We start from the raw sequence: 15,467 nt of genomic DNA, 5'->3' as shown, positions 1-15,467 counted from the left end.
AGTTCTAGGCTTTGAAGAAAACCAATTTTAACCTTGGAAATTAATTGGAAATGTGGGAAACTCTGACAACAGGAAACCGGTAACCAAAGCCACTTAAATTGGGTTATAAATGGAATTTCAAATGGAAAATGCTTTAAGATTTGATGGAACTAAGCACTCTAGTGACTCTAGTTTCCTAGGAAGAAGTGTTAAACTTCCTGACTATGGAAGAACAGCATATCCTAAGGGAGATTATAATTAAAGCATAACAGATTGTATTTTTCTTTTTCAGAGGAATTACAAAGATCAAGATGAATTCAGTGAAGCTTCCCATAGGACTGTTCAAAGATCTCCAGGTAAAGAAAACTTTGTTTTGGAAACTGGGGGAAAGAGGAAATGGAATTAAATAAGAGTCCATTGCAGAAGTTAAGAATTTTAGAAAAGAGATAAAGGGAGCAGGAAAGTGAAATGAATTCATGCTCACAAAAGCAGTCAGAGATTAAAAAGGGGCACTGGTGATGGGAAACCTTTATGATTATATGACAGAGAGATCAGAAACAGAATGGATTAGCTAATAAATTGAAGAAACTCCAATTAAAAATGACTATTAAGTATGTGCATTTTCAAGTATATATTTAACAATAATAATTCATTTCTTTTCTAAGAGTTATTTGAGCAAGTTGGAACTAATGGATACTAGGCAGAAAAGCGAACAACCAGGAGCTAGTATTTAAATGAGAAAAAAAATTACATTAGGGAGTAGGAAACATCTGTGTTGGATTCTCATGTCCTTTGTGTGATTTCTGTTTTTAATCACAATATAAAAAGTTCAGTTCTGTTTCTAGGCAGCTAAGCAAAGTAGGAGAGTAGCAGTGAAAATCAGATATAAGCATCTTTAGAAGTATAGTAAATTCAGTATGGTTATGTCACAAGATGGAGATTTTACAACTATTTGAGAATTTAGTAGTTATGCATAAGATAGTATAAAACAATCATTGAAAAATGTGTTTGAAGGCATAATTAGTAGCTGGTCTCCAATAGGCTGTTAATAAATACTTCTGATGGATCAGATACTATTACCTCCCAAATTACAGTACTTCAGGGAGAGCTAGTTGCATTAGACATACATATATCTCTCGTGTATTTTGAAATAGCCCAAGGCATGGCAATAGAAAAGATAAAGTTGGGTATTTTAAGTCTTCCTGATCCTTGTTCTTAGAATATTTACAACCAAGCTCATCATCCAAACTTTCCTAAACCTCTTCCATATCAAAATTTTATATATTCATGCCTAATCCTCTCAGATACTTACTCTCTGCTAGCCAACTAATCAATTTTAAAAAACTGCTGTGATCTAGTGATGCTATATACTTCTGGGTTACCTTTCTGAAGAGTTAAGAATTTGAAAGAGGGTCTTCTGGATATTTACGACCTCAAATTAAGACAAAAATTTTATTCTGACAATAAGAATTCTAGAGAAATATGGCAGGGCATCAGGACAGATTATTTGGACAGGCGAAGCTTTCAAGCATCTTTTTAATCATATTACACAAACTCATTTTTGTCTTTCAAACTAAAATTCATTGAGTATTTCATTATACTGTCTGCTATAATCTGTCTTATGGTGTTTCACATGACTTAACTAGCTTAATTCTCTTAAAATAACTGATTTACTGATGGAGAAACGGAAACTCTATGATTAACCTGCCTTGTGTTACACAGCCGGTAAATTGCAGAGCGGGGACTCAGACTCATCTCTGTCTGGTTCCAGAGCTTTAGTTCTTAACCACTCTTCATAGTGCTTTTATATTGCATTAACTTTTCGTGGAATGTTATAAGGAATGGGATAGGGCCAAAATATCTGAAAAATCTTTTATCCTAAATGTTGTCTATGTGTAGAAATATCAGTTAAGGAACTCCTGGATTTTCTGCATTCCCTCTTATTGTGCCTCCTACTCAGAAAAAGAAGAGTTAATTATCCAATTGGTAAATTTAAGACAAAGAATTGGGCGTACAGAACTCAATACGTTCTCCCTTTCTCTTTAAGCTCAGTCTTTCTTCAGGGACCATCCATTTTGCTAAGCTGCTTTGTGCCTTAAGTCTTTGAAGGCCAGGCTCTTCTAAAACAGAGAGAGGCCAGCAGCTTGCCATACACTGTCTATGACTGAGGTTCAGCATTAAGAATTCCACCTTTGACACACATGTAATCCAAATTCTTAAATAATTTCGTCAATAATAATGTTGTCATTTAGTTCTTCAGCTACCTTATCCTTCTTCAATCCCCAGTTGCTTCAGAACTCAGTAGTGCAAAAGGGGTGTCAATTACTGATCACTTCATACCACTAGAGTTAGTTATGGTTAAGATTTAGAAATCATGTTTTTTAGTAGCAGAGAATATAGCAACCAGAATTTATTGACAGAGAGACAAACATTTGGACAGTAGAATATATCTAGATTACATTACTTTTTCTCTCCACTAATGTATCTGGTATTGTTTTATATGTAATACAAATTCTTCTCTTGTAAATTTTTTGTTTACTTGTTTTAAAGTATTATTTGATGAGTTATTTCAAGTGTGATTGGAGGGACAGTGTTAATTTAGCATCTTCATTTGTTATGAAATAACAACAAATATATGACTAGATTATTTTAGCAGAAATCCTTTGCTTAAAACATTTTAAAGGTTTAGGTCAACTATAGAAGAATGGGTTTATGGGGCCTAGTAGTATCAAAATGGTGAATTTCCTGTAGTACTCAATCTGGCACTTGCAGCCATATTATCTTCTTTTGTTTTCTAATTATTTCATATGTCTCAGTATTATCTTCCAAATGAGATTAGAAATTTATCTATACCAAGGACAACACATAATGATTGATTTTTATCTTTTAATCCCAATTCTTGCCACTTTCAAGAATGACCAAAGTTCTGAGAATGACCAAAGTTCTGAGTGAAATAAAATTTATTAACTTGAAAGGGAAAAAAATGTAATCAGGTTAGTTATCCACAAGTCACCATGTTTTCTACCTTGAATTACTTAATTTTAAACCAGTTGTTTTAATGTTGGAAAGATATGCTATATGTACCTTTTCATAATTGGGCTCTTTGGAGTAGAGTGTAGGTAGCATCTTTTATCAGTATTTATTCACACAACTTCTAATTAGAGTAACAAAAATAGATTAATATTTTTATGATATTGCCAAAACTTTGGTAGGACTGAGTAAGTTGGTAAAGATGTCATGGGATGAGAGGACACTGCTTTGATATGGAAAAGATTTACTCTTTGTCACTGTCAAATTCAGCACATAAATCATCTCCCATTATCCCTGGAGAAGTAGTGCCATTCATGTCAAATTATGTCTTACGGTTTTCAGTGCCTTTCCAAGATGGATGATGAATAGAGGTGAGCTATGTGACTGATGTCAGCTAGTAGGTTTTGGTTGATATCAGATGTCCAACTTATATAAGAAAGAGCATGCCATCTTCTTCTGGAGAATCTCAATGTTGCCTCAACAGTTACACTTTATATATGTCCACTTACTCTTTAATATTACATGCTGAATAACAAGTATGTGAAGATCACACTTTTTTGAACTTGCGCTTTTTTTAAAAATGTCAATTTTTGCATAGTATAATGCAAGTGCTAGTTGCCTTGTCTGGACCTCTAAGTCTTATTTTCTTACTTTAAGAGGTGAATTTAAAAATCCCAATGGAAGCGAATTAAGCTTTGGAAAAGCAGAAAACTCTGAATCATCAGAGTTAGATGACTTTGGCTCTGTGAGTGACTATGATAGTATTTCCCAGCTGATAGCAGACCTTTTTCAGGAGTTCAAATGCCAATTATTTTTGTGACTTCTTCCAAGTCTGTTAAACACTTTGTATTTCAATTGCTTCATTTAAATATACACAATGATATTTGAAATTTACTATGTTGCACAGAACCAACACCTTCCGTGAACTTCTAGTAAATATATTTTAATAGTGTTATTAAGGATAATAAAAGCTATGAAAGGAATTGGAGGGTTGTCATTTAGTACTGATGATTAACAATTAACATCAAAAGTCTAATTTGTATGTATCATTAGACAGAGTCAAAAATTATTACATGTTAATATGAAATGGCATTATTTGTCAATAAATAAGGAAAAGTTCTCTTAATTAAAAACAGCATTATCTATGAAAGAAACTGAGCCCTTATTCTGTACTTTTAAAATAAAAGTGTTGCAAAACAAAATTTTGAAAATGACAATTATGTACAATTCCCTGAGATATACTTTTACTCTGATTTCTTCTTGTGAGTCTTGTAAAATATTGTTTACATTTAAAATCCACTTTGAAGTGAAAATGATTAAATAGGGTCCTATCTCAGAGTCCTTACTGTCTTAAGCTATATGCAGTAAATGGGAGGTTTTCAGTTTTGCAGCATCAATAAAACAGTTTGTTTTTAAATAAATTCAATATAATGGGACATTTCAGGTCTCCAGAAGACCATAGGAGGGAAAGAAAAGTGAGAGGAAGAGAGGTAAATACTCTCTACAGATCAGAAGTTTCAACCATGGAAACAAAAGAATGATACCTGCTACCACACAAAGACACATAAGTGCATAGCCACAGACCATATAAAGCAACTACACATCAAGACTACAAGGCAACTAGCTACCAAGACCACTACAGGAACAAAACCTTACCTATCAATAATAACCTTGAACATAAGCAACCTAAACACTCCACTCAAAAGACACAGAGTGGCAAATCAAAAACTCAAGACCCAACCTTCTGCTGTGTTTAAAAGACTCATCTCATAAGTAATGAGACCCTTAGGCTCAAAGTAAAGGGATACAGAAAGATCTACAATACAAATGGAAAATGAAAAAGAACAGCAATCACTATTCCTATGTAAAATAAAACAGACTGAACCACCAACAGGAAAAAAAAGATGAAGAATGGCATTATATAATGGTAAAAAGCTCAATTGAACAGGAAGATTTCACTATCATAAATAAATATGCACCAAACATTGGAGCACCCAGATTTATAAAACAATTACTACTAGATCCAAAAAAAGACTGACACTCACACATTAAAAGAGGGGAACTTCAACATGGCACCATCAGCATTTGATAGATCATCAAGGAAGAGAACTCACAAAGAAATTCTGAGCATAAACTTGACAGCTGACAAATTGGAGTTAATAGAAATCTACAGAACACTCTACCCCAAAACCATAGAATATACAAAATTATCATATACATGTAGAAGATACCCTAACACATTCAAAAATATTAAAATCATATGAAGCATACTCTCAGACTATGGTGGAATAAAAATAGAAACTAATATCAAGGTGAACTTTCAAAACCATAAAAATACATGGAAACAATACAATTTGCTCCTGAACGACTTTTGGGTAAACAATGAAATTGAGGCAGAAATTTTCAAAACTATTTGAAATAAATGAAACGAGTGACACAATGTACCAAAGTCTCTGGGATATGAAAAAACAGTGTTAAGAGGAAAGTTTATACTGCTAAACACCTACATCAAAAAGACGGAAATATCTCAGATAATAAACTAATGTTACCCCTAAAGGAACTAGAAAAAAACAAGAACAAACTAAACTCTAACCTAGCAGAATAAAAGAAATAACTTAAATCACGTCAGAAATAAACAAAATTGAGACTTACGAAACCATACAAAGCATCAACAAAACGAAAAAAAGTGGTTCTTTGAAAGAATAAATGCTACCAATAAACTGTTTGCTTGATTACCAAAGAAAAAAAATGGGAGTAGATCCAATAAAGGACAAGTAGAAATGATAACGGTGACATTACAACCAATCCCACATAGATACAAAAGACTTTCAGAGATACTGTCAACATCTCTATGCACACAAGCTAGAAAATCTGGAAAAGAAAAATGAATACATTCCATTCCATACACAACCTGTCAAAATTGACCCAGGAGGAAATAATAACTTTGAACAGATTAATATCAAGCTACAAAATTGAATCAGTAATAAAATATCTACCTGCCAAAAAAAAAAGGCCTGGACTAGATTAATTCACACACAAATTCTACCAGATGTACATATAATGGCTGGTACCAATTTTAATGAAACTATTCCAAAAAATTGAGGAAGAGGGACCCCTCCAGATTATGTTATCATCCTGATATCATAAGCAGGTATGGTATTATTATGATAGTACAATCTGGCAAAGACATGACAAAAACAAAACTACATGCCAATATTTCTGATGAACATGGATGCAAAAATCCTCAGCAATATATGAGCAAACTGAATCCAGTAGCCCATAAAAGACATAATACAACACAATCAAGTAGACTTATTCCTGGGATGCAAGGATGGTTGAATACATACAAATCTATAAATATGATTCACCACATAATCAAAATTAAAAAGCATAAACCATACGATCATCTCAATAGATGTAGAAAAAGCATTCTATAAAATCCAACATCTCTTCATGATAAAAACCATAAAAAAAGTAGGCACTGAAGGAACATACTTTGAAATAATAAGTGAAATTTGTGAAAAACCCACAGCCAATATCATACCGAATGAAGAAAATGTAGAATAATTCCTTTTAAGAACTGGAACAAGAAAAGGATGTCCATGCTCATCACTCCTATTTAATATAGTATTGGAAGTCCTAGCCAGAACAATCTGGCAAGAGAAACAATTAAAAATCATCTCAAGAGGAAAAGAGGAAACCAATTATTTCTTTTCACTGAAAATAAGATTCTATACTTAGAAAATTTTAAACATTCTGCCAAAACACTCCTAGGTCTGATAAATGACTTCAGTAAAGTTTCAAGATATGAAATCAATGTACAAAAGTCAGTAACATTTCTATACATCAATAGAGTTCAAGCTGACAACCAAATCAAGAATGCAATCCCATCTATAATAGCGACAAAAAGAAGAAAATATCCAGGAGTACCTCTATTCAAAAAGGTGAAATATGTCTACAGTAAGAACTACAAAATATTGATGAAAGAAATAGTTGATGACACAAGAAAATAGAAAACTATTCCGTGCTCATGGTTTGGAAGAATCAATATCGTTAATATGTCCATATTGTTCAATGCAATCTACAGATTCAAAACAATTCCTATCAAATTATTAATGTAATTTTCCATAGAAATGGACAAAGCTCTTCTAAAAATCATATGGAACCAAAAGGAATCTGAATAGCTAATGAAATCCTAAGCAAAAAGAGCAAAACTGGAGGAATCACATTACTAAACTATACTATACTATAAGGCTATATTAAGTAAAACAGCATGTTACAGGTAAGAAAAAATGGACACATAATTGGTCGGGTGTAGTGGCTCACACTGTAATCCCAGCACTTTGGCGACCGAGCTGGGCAGATCACAAGGTCAGGAGATCAAGACCATCCTGGCTAACACGGTGAAGCCCCGTCTCTACCAAAAATACAAAAAAATTGGCCGGGCGTGGTGGCGGGCGCCTGTAGTGCCTGTAGTCCCAGCTACTCTGGAGACTGACGCAGGAGAATGGTGTGAACCCGGGAGGTAGAGCTTGCAGTGAGCCAAGATCGCGCCACTGCACTCCAGCCTGGACGACAGAGTGAGACTCCGAGGTCAGGAGATCAAGACCATCCTGGCTAAAACGGTGAAACCCAGTCTCTACTAAAAATACAAAAACAAAAATTAGCCAGGTGTGTTGGCGGGCGCCTTTAGTTCCAGCTACTCGGGAGGCTGAGGCGGGAGAATGGCATGAACCTGGGAGGCAGAACTTGCAGTGAGCCGAGATTGCACCACTGCACTCCAGCCTGGGCAACAAAGCGAGACCCCATCTCAAAAAAAAAAAAAAAAGAAAAAAGAAAAATAAAAAAGTGGACACATAATTAATGCAACAGGATTGAGAACCTGTAAATAGAGCCACACACCTAATGCTGGGAAAACTGGCTAGCCACATGCAGAAGAATAAAACTGGACCCGTACCTCTCACCATATACAAAAATTAACTCAAGATGGATTAACGATTTAAATATAAGCCCTCAAACTATAAAAACCCTAGAAGAAAACATAGGAAATACTCTTGAACGCAGGCTTAGGCAAAGAATTTATGACTAAGTCCTCAAAGGCAAATGAAGCAAAAACAAAAATTCACAATTGGAACCTAATTAAAATAAGGAGCTTCTGCATAGCAAAAGAAATGGTCAAAAGAGTGAACAGACAACCTACAGAATGGGAGAAGATATTTGAAACTATACATCCAACAAAGGACTAATATCCAGAATCTACAAGGAACTTAAACAAATTAACAACAACAAAAAACAAGTAACCCCATTAAAAAGTGGGCAACTTTGGGAGGCGGAGGCGGGTGGATCACAAAGTCAGGAGATCGAGACCATCCTGGTCAACATGGTGAAATCACGTTTCTACTAAAAATACAAAACAATTAGCTGGGCGTGGTGGTGCATGCCTGTAGTCCCAGCTACTTGGGAAGCTGAGGCAGGGGAATCACTTGAACCCGGTGGGGGTGGGGGCGGGGTGGAAGTTGCAGTGAGCTGAGATCGCGACACTGCACTCCAGCCTGGCGACAGAGTGAGACTCCGTCTCAAAAAAAAAGGTGGGGGGAGGGGGCAAAGGACATGAATGGAAACTTCTCAAAAGAAGGAATACAATCTGCCAACAAATATACTTTAAAGATGCTCAAAATCACTAATTATTAGAGAAACTGAACTCAAAACCACAATGCGATACCATCTCATACCAGTCAGAATGGCTATTATTAAAAAGTCAAAAAAAATTACAGACGTTGGCAAGGTTGCAGAGAATAGAGAACACCAATCCACTGTTGGTGGAATTGCAAATTTGTTGAGCCTCTGTGGAAAGCAGTTTGGAGATTACTCAAAGAACTATGAAGACAACTACGATTCACCCCAGTAACCCCATTACTGGATATATTTGCAAAGGAAAATAAATTGTTCTTCTAAAAAGACACCTGCACTTGTATGTTTCTTACAGCACTATTCCCAATAGCAAAGACATGGAATCAACCTAGGCGCCCTCCCATCATCGATTAGATAAAGGAAATGTGTTATATATACACTATAGAATACTATACAGCCACAAAAAGAACACAATTTTGTCCTTTGCAGCAACATGGATGCAGCTGAATGTTATTATCCATAGTGGATTAACATATTCTTACTTGTGAGAGCTAAACATTGGGTACACATGGACATAAAGATGGGAAGAATAGACACTGGGGACTCCAAAGTGGGGAAGGGAAGGAGAGGGGAAAGGTTAAGAAACTATCTTGGGTACTATGTTTCACTATTTGGATCAAGGGTTCAATCAAAGCCCAAATCTCAGCATCATGCTATATATCCATGGGACAAACCTGCCCATGAGCCCCCTGTATCTAAAATAATTTCTAAAAATAATTTTAAAAATAAAAACAATAAAATGTTTAAATGGTTACAAAGTCAACAGTTTCATTCTGTTGTGAATTACTATTTTCTATCATGTGGGACCAGCCACACTGAAGTGTGATTAGATCATTGAAGACAAAGTGTATCCTAAAACATATGGAGATGTAGAAAAGAGAGGAAAGAGAGTGAAGAAGCAAACATTTATTTACCATACTCTCTATGCTAGCTGCTTCATAGATGTCATCACAGCAGAGACAGAGGACTGAGATCATGAGGACTTCATGATCTCCAGAGAGGCAGAAACAAGTGCTATGCCATTTATTGCCATTATCCTTCTCCCAAATGCCAATGCCATTTATTAGGCTTCCAATAGAAAACAACACACTTGTTTTGCTGTCTGATATGACTCAACTCCTCCTATCCCCCAACAATCTACTTTTGAAAGTTACTGTATCAACCCTTTATTTCTGCACTCAACCTTAGCAATCTCACAGTGTTAAGTACATGCTGATTTCAAAATTTCTGTCTATATTACTAAGCAATAGAGTGAAAATTTACATTCAAGCAAACGATGCCTCTGGCAAGTCGTTTCATCAAAATAGACTTTAAAATATATCTTAGTCATGATTGGTGAAAAGAGACAAATCAGGTGGTTCCTGGGATGTTGAATGTCTGCTTTCACTAGGGCGTCCTTCTACGGAAGGTATTTTTGAAGGTTTTTTTTTTTTTTTTTAATTTCAACTACTTTTTAGCCTCATGTGCTTAAGATGAAACACCATAGAAATGAAATATGCATACCTTGAGCTAAGAGAACTGGAAGAATTATAATGATAATTAAATCAGCCTGGGTGGAGGTGGAGAGAATGATTAAGAAGTAAAAAAGTTTTCTGGAGGAGCTGAGGTAATATCCAAGTGTTAATGGCTGAATAATTGAGTTTGTGGGAAGAACTTTCAGACACAGAGGTAGCATTAAGCAAAGTAGCAAAGTCAAGCACCATCATAGTGAATACAAGTAAGTAAAGGGGAATAGGAAATGTTGGAGCATAAAATATAAATGAGGAAATGAGACTGAAAAGGTAGGCAATTATTTGATTTCTTGTTTGGGCCAAAGATTTTATCCCTGACACATCATAAGAAAGAAACTTTGGTATTATTAATCCTGTTGTAAGAATGGATTTGCAGTGATTATTAATTAATCCTGTTGTAAGAATGGATTTACTGTACTTCGTTACTAACAAGTTTTGTGACAATAGCACCTCTGGGGTAGACAAGCTGTGCAAAATTTAGAGCATCAGAGTCAGATTGCTATGCTTGGAGTTCAGATTACCACAGTTCAAATCAATTGAAAAAAATAAAATTAAGCCTAAAAGAATGTAAAGATGGTTTATGTGCTATTTAAAATTAATGTCTTGTACATCTCCAGCTGAATCAAAGATGCAAAGGGAGGAATATATATATATTCATAGCATGACTTCAAAAAACTTCGTTAAAGTTAGTGTTTTCCCTAGGAGGAAAATATAATAAGTCAAACTTTTGATTTGCGAGTAAATTGTAAATCTGATGTTAATAAGTATCTGTCAAGGGAATTTGGTATTCTGAGATTTGAAATTATGCAATGGATAGAACTAATTTTTAACAGCAAGGTAACTTGTAAATATCTGTAGGATGTATTTTCAGCACAAAAGTACTTGCTTTGTTGCCTACATTAAAAGGAAATGCAAAATAAAAGTGAAAATTTCTTTGTTGTCTCATACTTTTTTACAACTGTTTCTAATCACAGTAAATAATAATACTTGGAGAAAGTTTTCTCACATTTATATTTTATTTTAAAATTCTATTATGTATCCAAAAAAGTTAGCAAACTGTCAGGTGAGTTGATTGTCCCTTCACAAACTGCAATATGCTTGAATATCCAGGTTTTTAATTATTTTTTTCTTGTAGGCATCTATATTTCTGCCTATATTCCTAAATAATAGAGTGAAAATTTAAATTCCAACAAACCATATATTTGGCATATTGTTTAGTTGAAACTACCTTAAAATATTTGAGTCATGCCTAACAAACAGAGGAGAATCATGTAGAGTTTATGGCTGGGCCTTATAATTTGTCCATACTTCTTAGGTTTAATAAATCAAAGGGGGTCCTTGGGCCACTTACTGTGGAAACCTTCTCATTGAGATGGTTCATTGGCCAAATTTCCAAGTTCTAGTGGTGGCTTCATTTGCACATAAAGATGTATTTAAATTCCTGCATTCTCTTTCTTCTCGAACTGCAATTTTACATCTTATTTATTCTCTTTCAATAAAATATTTTTCTCTTATAATATTAGATAGAAATAGTTGAAGAATTATTTGTCCTGGACAACAGATCTTTGTAGAGCTCCTGTTATCACATGTTGCCTACACACAGGAATGCCCTATATAAATAAGTTAGTTATGACTGAAAACATATTTCATTATCCTATTGGATTCAGCCGAAAAGGTAGGGTGGGCTGTGTGATAGAATAAACAATAAAATTCAATTAAAATGTTAGGCTGAACATTTTACATCATATAGACAAAAAGATGTAATGATGTCATTGGATTTTCAGCTTTTTAATGGGTTCTTTTGGTATCTTTTAAAGGCAGCCAAATTTAAAGTCTGTACTCTTATCAAGGTCTAGTGTATGACTCATCTCCAACATATTACTAAGAATGTATTCTGATGATTCTCAGACTTAGACTTCTTCCTGCACACACACACACACACACACACACACACACACACTAGCTCCCCAGCACACATTTTGTAACACATGGACTTGATTTTTTCCTCTAATGGAACATCTTGCCAAATGTTTTGCAAATGAGGTCCTGGAGGACAGTGGATTATTCTTTTACATATTTGAGTACACTTGTGTATTTAGTAGAGTTGTGCACAAAATAAGTGCTACTCATTGAATGAATTAATGAAATGACACAAAACACCTGGGCTACTTAAGTAAAATAGTATTCTTTGCTGCAGTAAATTCATGGAAAAGTGCTTGCTTCTGATTGTGTTCTAAGTATGATCTTCATATTATTTTCCAGAAATTCAGTGTAGTTTCAGGAAAAGTATACCAAGGTAATGTGGATGGCGGTGATTATCTTTTTGTGTGTATAGGAATTAATCTCAGGGGACATTTCTTAAATACTCATCAGCAGTGATTCATCCCCTTCTCTCTCTGAGCCATGGTGAAGTATCTCTTGAGTAGAGTAATTGTTTTGTTTACGCATTCACTGCTGCAAATGCAAGGAGTCTCCAGGTGATATGCCTAATTGCCTCTTTTTCCACCAAACTGCTGCACACTTTTCAATGGTTTTATCTTTAAAGGGAGCATCTCAATCTGTTTCTCTAATTGAGAACAAATACCATCTTCTAATTAAGAGATTTGTCAATGCAAGCAATGGGTTCCTGGTGTGTACTTTGGGGCAGGCAGAAGTTGAATCTAAGTATGCATTACTTTTTATCCCTCCAACGTTGAGTCAATCAATTGTGTGGGTTAATTTTTCCTTTTTTTATTCTTTTAGGCCTGCCATTCATGCATTCATGTGAGAGAGACACTTTGGGCCTAAGAAATGAAGGCCAATTCATGTGGAGTCAGTCCTCTTATAACCACAGTAGGATAGAACTTGTTTCTGAGACCTTCAAAAGACTAAGCCCTAGGCAAACAGCCCCAGTGAAGTCAGCTCTAAGGACATATTGAGGTAAGAACTAGGGAAAATTCATGTTTTATTTCCCTATTGCTTTTAAAATCCAATTTAAAATGTATTACCTATCAAGAGAGAATTCTCTATAATTTCGTGAAAATGATTTATATGGCTCCGGATATGTATTTTTTTGTCCCCCTTTTCCCCTCCCATTTACTCCTTCAGCCACAGGTAAATACTTTTTGCCATGACCTCTCTCTCTGTGAAATCAAACTAATATGCTAACTTTTGTTTGCTTTTCTTGTGCAACACTGCTGATGAGAAACATTTTGTCCTCCTTCGTCTATTTCTGTTATATTATTTTAAGACCTGTCATTATAATAAAAAATATCTTAATGCTGATAATGACATTGATGATGGTTATGATGACTTCAAGCTCTGCCCTAGACAATTAACTCCATAAAGGCAGGAACTGTATCTATCTTCTTTAGCATTTCATAAGGCAAACCCAACAGTGTCCCTGACTTGCAGCAAGTACTCAAGAAAAATATTTGTTAAATGAATGAAAATGCTAGCAGAAACCATTGGCTGAAAGTTTGCTAATATAATCTTTATATTTTATAATCTTTATATTTTATATTTTTACAACCATCTTTGGAAAGAGGTATTTATTATGCCGATTTTGCAAATGAGGACACTATCTTCAATGGAAGGATAACCACATCTACATTTGAAGTGTAGTTAGAGGGATGCTCCTCAAGCTTTAATATATATTTGAATCACCTGAGGAATCTTAATAAAATGCAAATTCCTATTCAGTAGTTCTGAGTTGAGGCCCAAGTTTCTGCATTTCTTACAAGCTCCCAGGTGATGCCCACACGGCTGTTCTGAGTGAGCCAGCACTCTGAGTAGCAACATTCCCTTAGAATTACCTGCAGATGAGTATGTAAAATTCAAATTATTGGTCTACACAGATATACTAAATCATAATCATAGTTCGGGAAATGAGAATCAGCTACCTACAGTACAAGCAATCTGGTAATTATTATGAAAATTAAATGAGTAAAGTGTGTGTTAAGTGCTTTATAAACCAAAAGTAGTATGTAAATATTAGAATAACATTTTTATTTTATAATTGTTACTATTATTATTGTTTGTTGGTGACACAAATTTGATTTCTGTACCACTCCAAACATGTATATTGGTTGTGAAGGCTGTTTTTACCAATATGTATCTACAATAAAATGTTCTAAATTAAATCGTTGGAATATAATTTTGGCAATTTTGAAAAAAATACTGTAAATAAAAATGTGCATATGCTGCATTTTACAATGGAAATAAAATATGTTTTTTCAGTATAATATCTACTAATCTCTAATGACCTAAAATTGTACTCACCACTGATTTGTTATAAAATTGAGGACAGGAATAGTTCCATATACATGCCTGTTTCTATGAAATAAAGTCCTACAAATGCATGTAATGCTAAATAACAGCAAAATAGCTACACATAGGGTATTAGAGCTTTGGGGTTCATTTAAATGAATACATGGATTTGAATGAAAGTCATGTTTGCTGTTTACTTGGGAAATAAATGAACAGGTGGCTCTCATGTCTTCCATACATCCATATATGTCTTAGCGCTGAGCTAATTATTCTAAAATATACATCTTTATGGTTGAATTCCAGGTGATTTCTAAATTTGACATTTACGTGTTTAATTATTTATCATCACCTTAAGATTAAAGTTTTTTTCCACTTTGTTCAGTAAAGAACATTGCTGATATAGATGTACAAGAATCACTTGTTTTGAATTATTTTTAACTTTATAGAATTCCATTTTTGGAAAATCTGACATAGTGCTAAAATTTAGCTTTGGTCCCTTTCTGTCATCTTTTTCTCTTCCTCCAGTCTCAGGAAATTGTTGCCTGAAAATAATTGCATATAAATTTGACATCATTTAAAATAAAAGTCTTCAAAGGCATTTAAACCTATAAAATGAAAAAAAAAGATCACATTTGGATTATGGCAAGGGTAATAAAACTACTTTATCTCCCATATCAATCTCAATCCGTTTGTAGTGATAACCTAGAGTACTGAGCTAAGACAGATTGTGACTAATTAGCAACGACTACTAAGTACATGAAACAAAAGAGTCCATGCCAGGTATTCTGTAGCTCGGAATTAGGACAAAATATCTTCAAAATTTGGAAAAGCACAGGCTTTGGAGTCAGAGGTACATTGATTTAAACCCCAGTCCTTGGTCATCTTATCTGAACTTTTTGAGTTTCAGTTTCTACATATGTGAAATGAGAATACAGTATCTCTCTTATAGTGTTATAGTGAGTATTAAATGAGAAAGCACAGGGAGAGTAACATAATTCCTGAACTCTT

At 34.5% G+C, this 15,467-nt stretch overlaps 1 long non-coding RNA gene across 1 annotated transcript; it reads left to right on the top strand.

Annotated features, from left to right (window-relative positions):
- The first annotated feature begins 268 nt into the window (after positions 1 to 268).
- On the top strand, positions 269 to 14,332 carry LOC134809289 (uncharacterized). Its single transcript, XR_010154677.1, has 2 exons — positions 269 to 335; positions 12,954 to 14,332. It is a non-coding gene; the product is annotated as an uncharacterized LOC134809289 (long non-coding RNA).
- The last annotated feature ends 1,135 nt before the right edge of the window (positions 14,333 to 15,467 follow it).

This window comes from Pan troglodytes, chromosome X (assembly GCF_028858775.2).
Source record: "Pan troglodytes isolate AG18354 chromosome X, NHGRI_mPanTro3-v2.0_pri, whole genome shotgun sequence".
Lineage (NCBI taxonomy): Eukaryota > Metazoa > Chordata > Mammalia > Primates > Hominidae > Pan > Pan troglodytes.
This window is presented reverse-complemented; position numbering and strand designations above follow the sequence as displayed.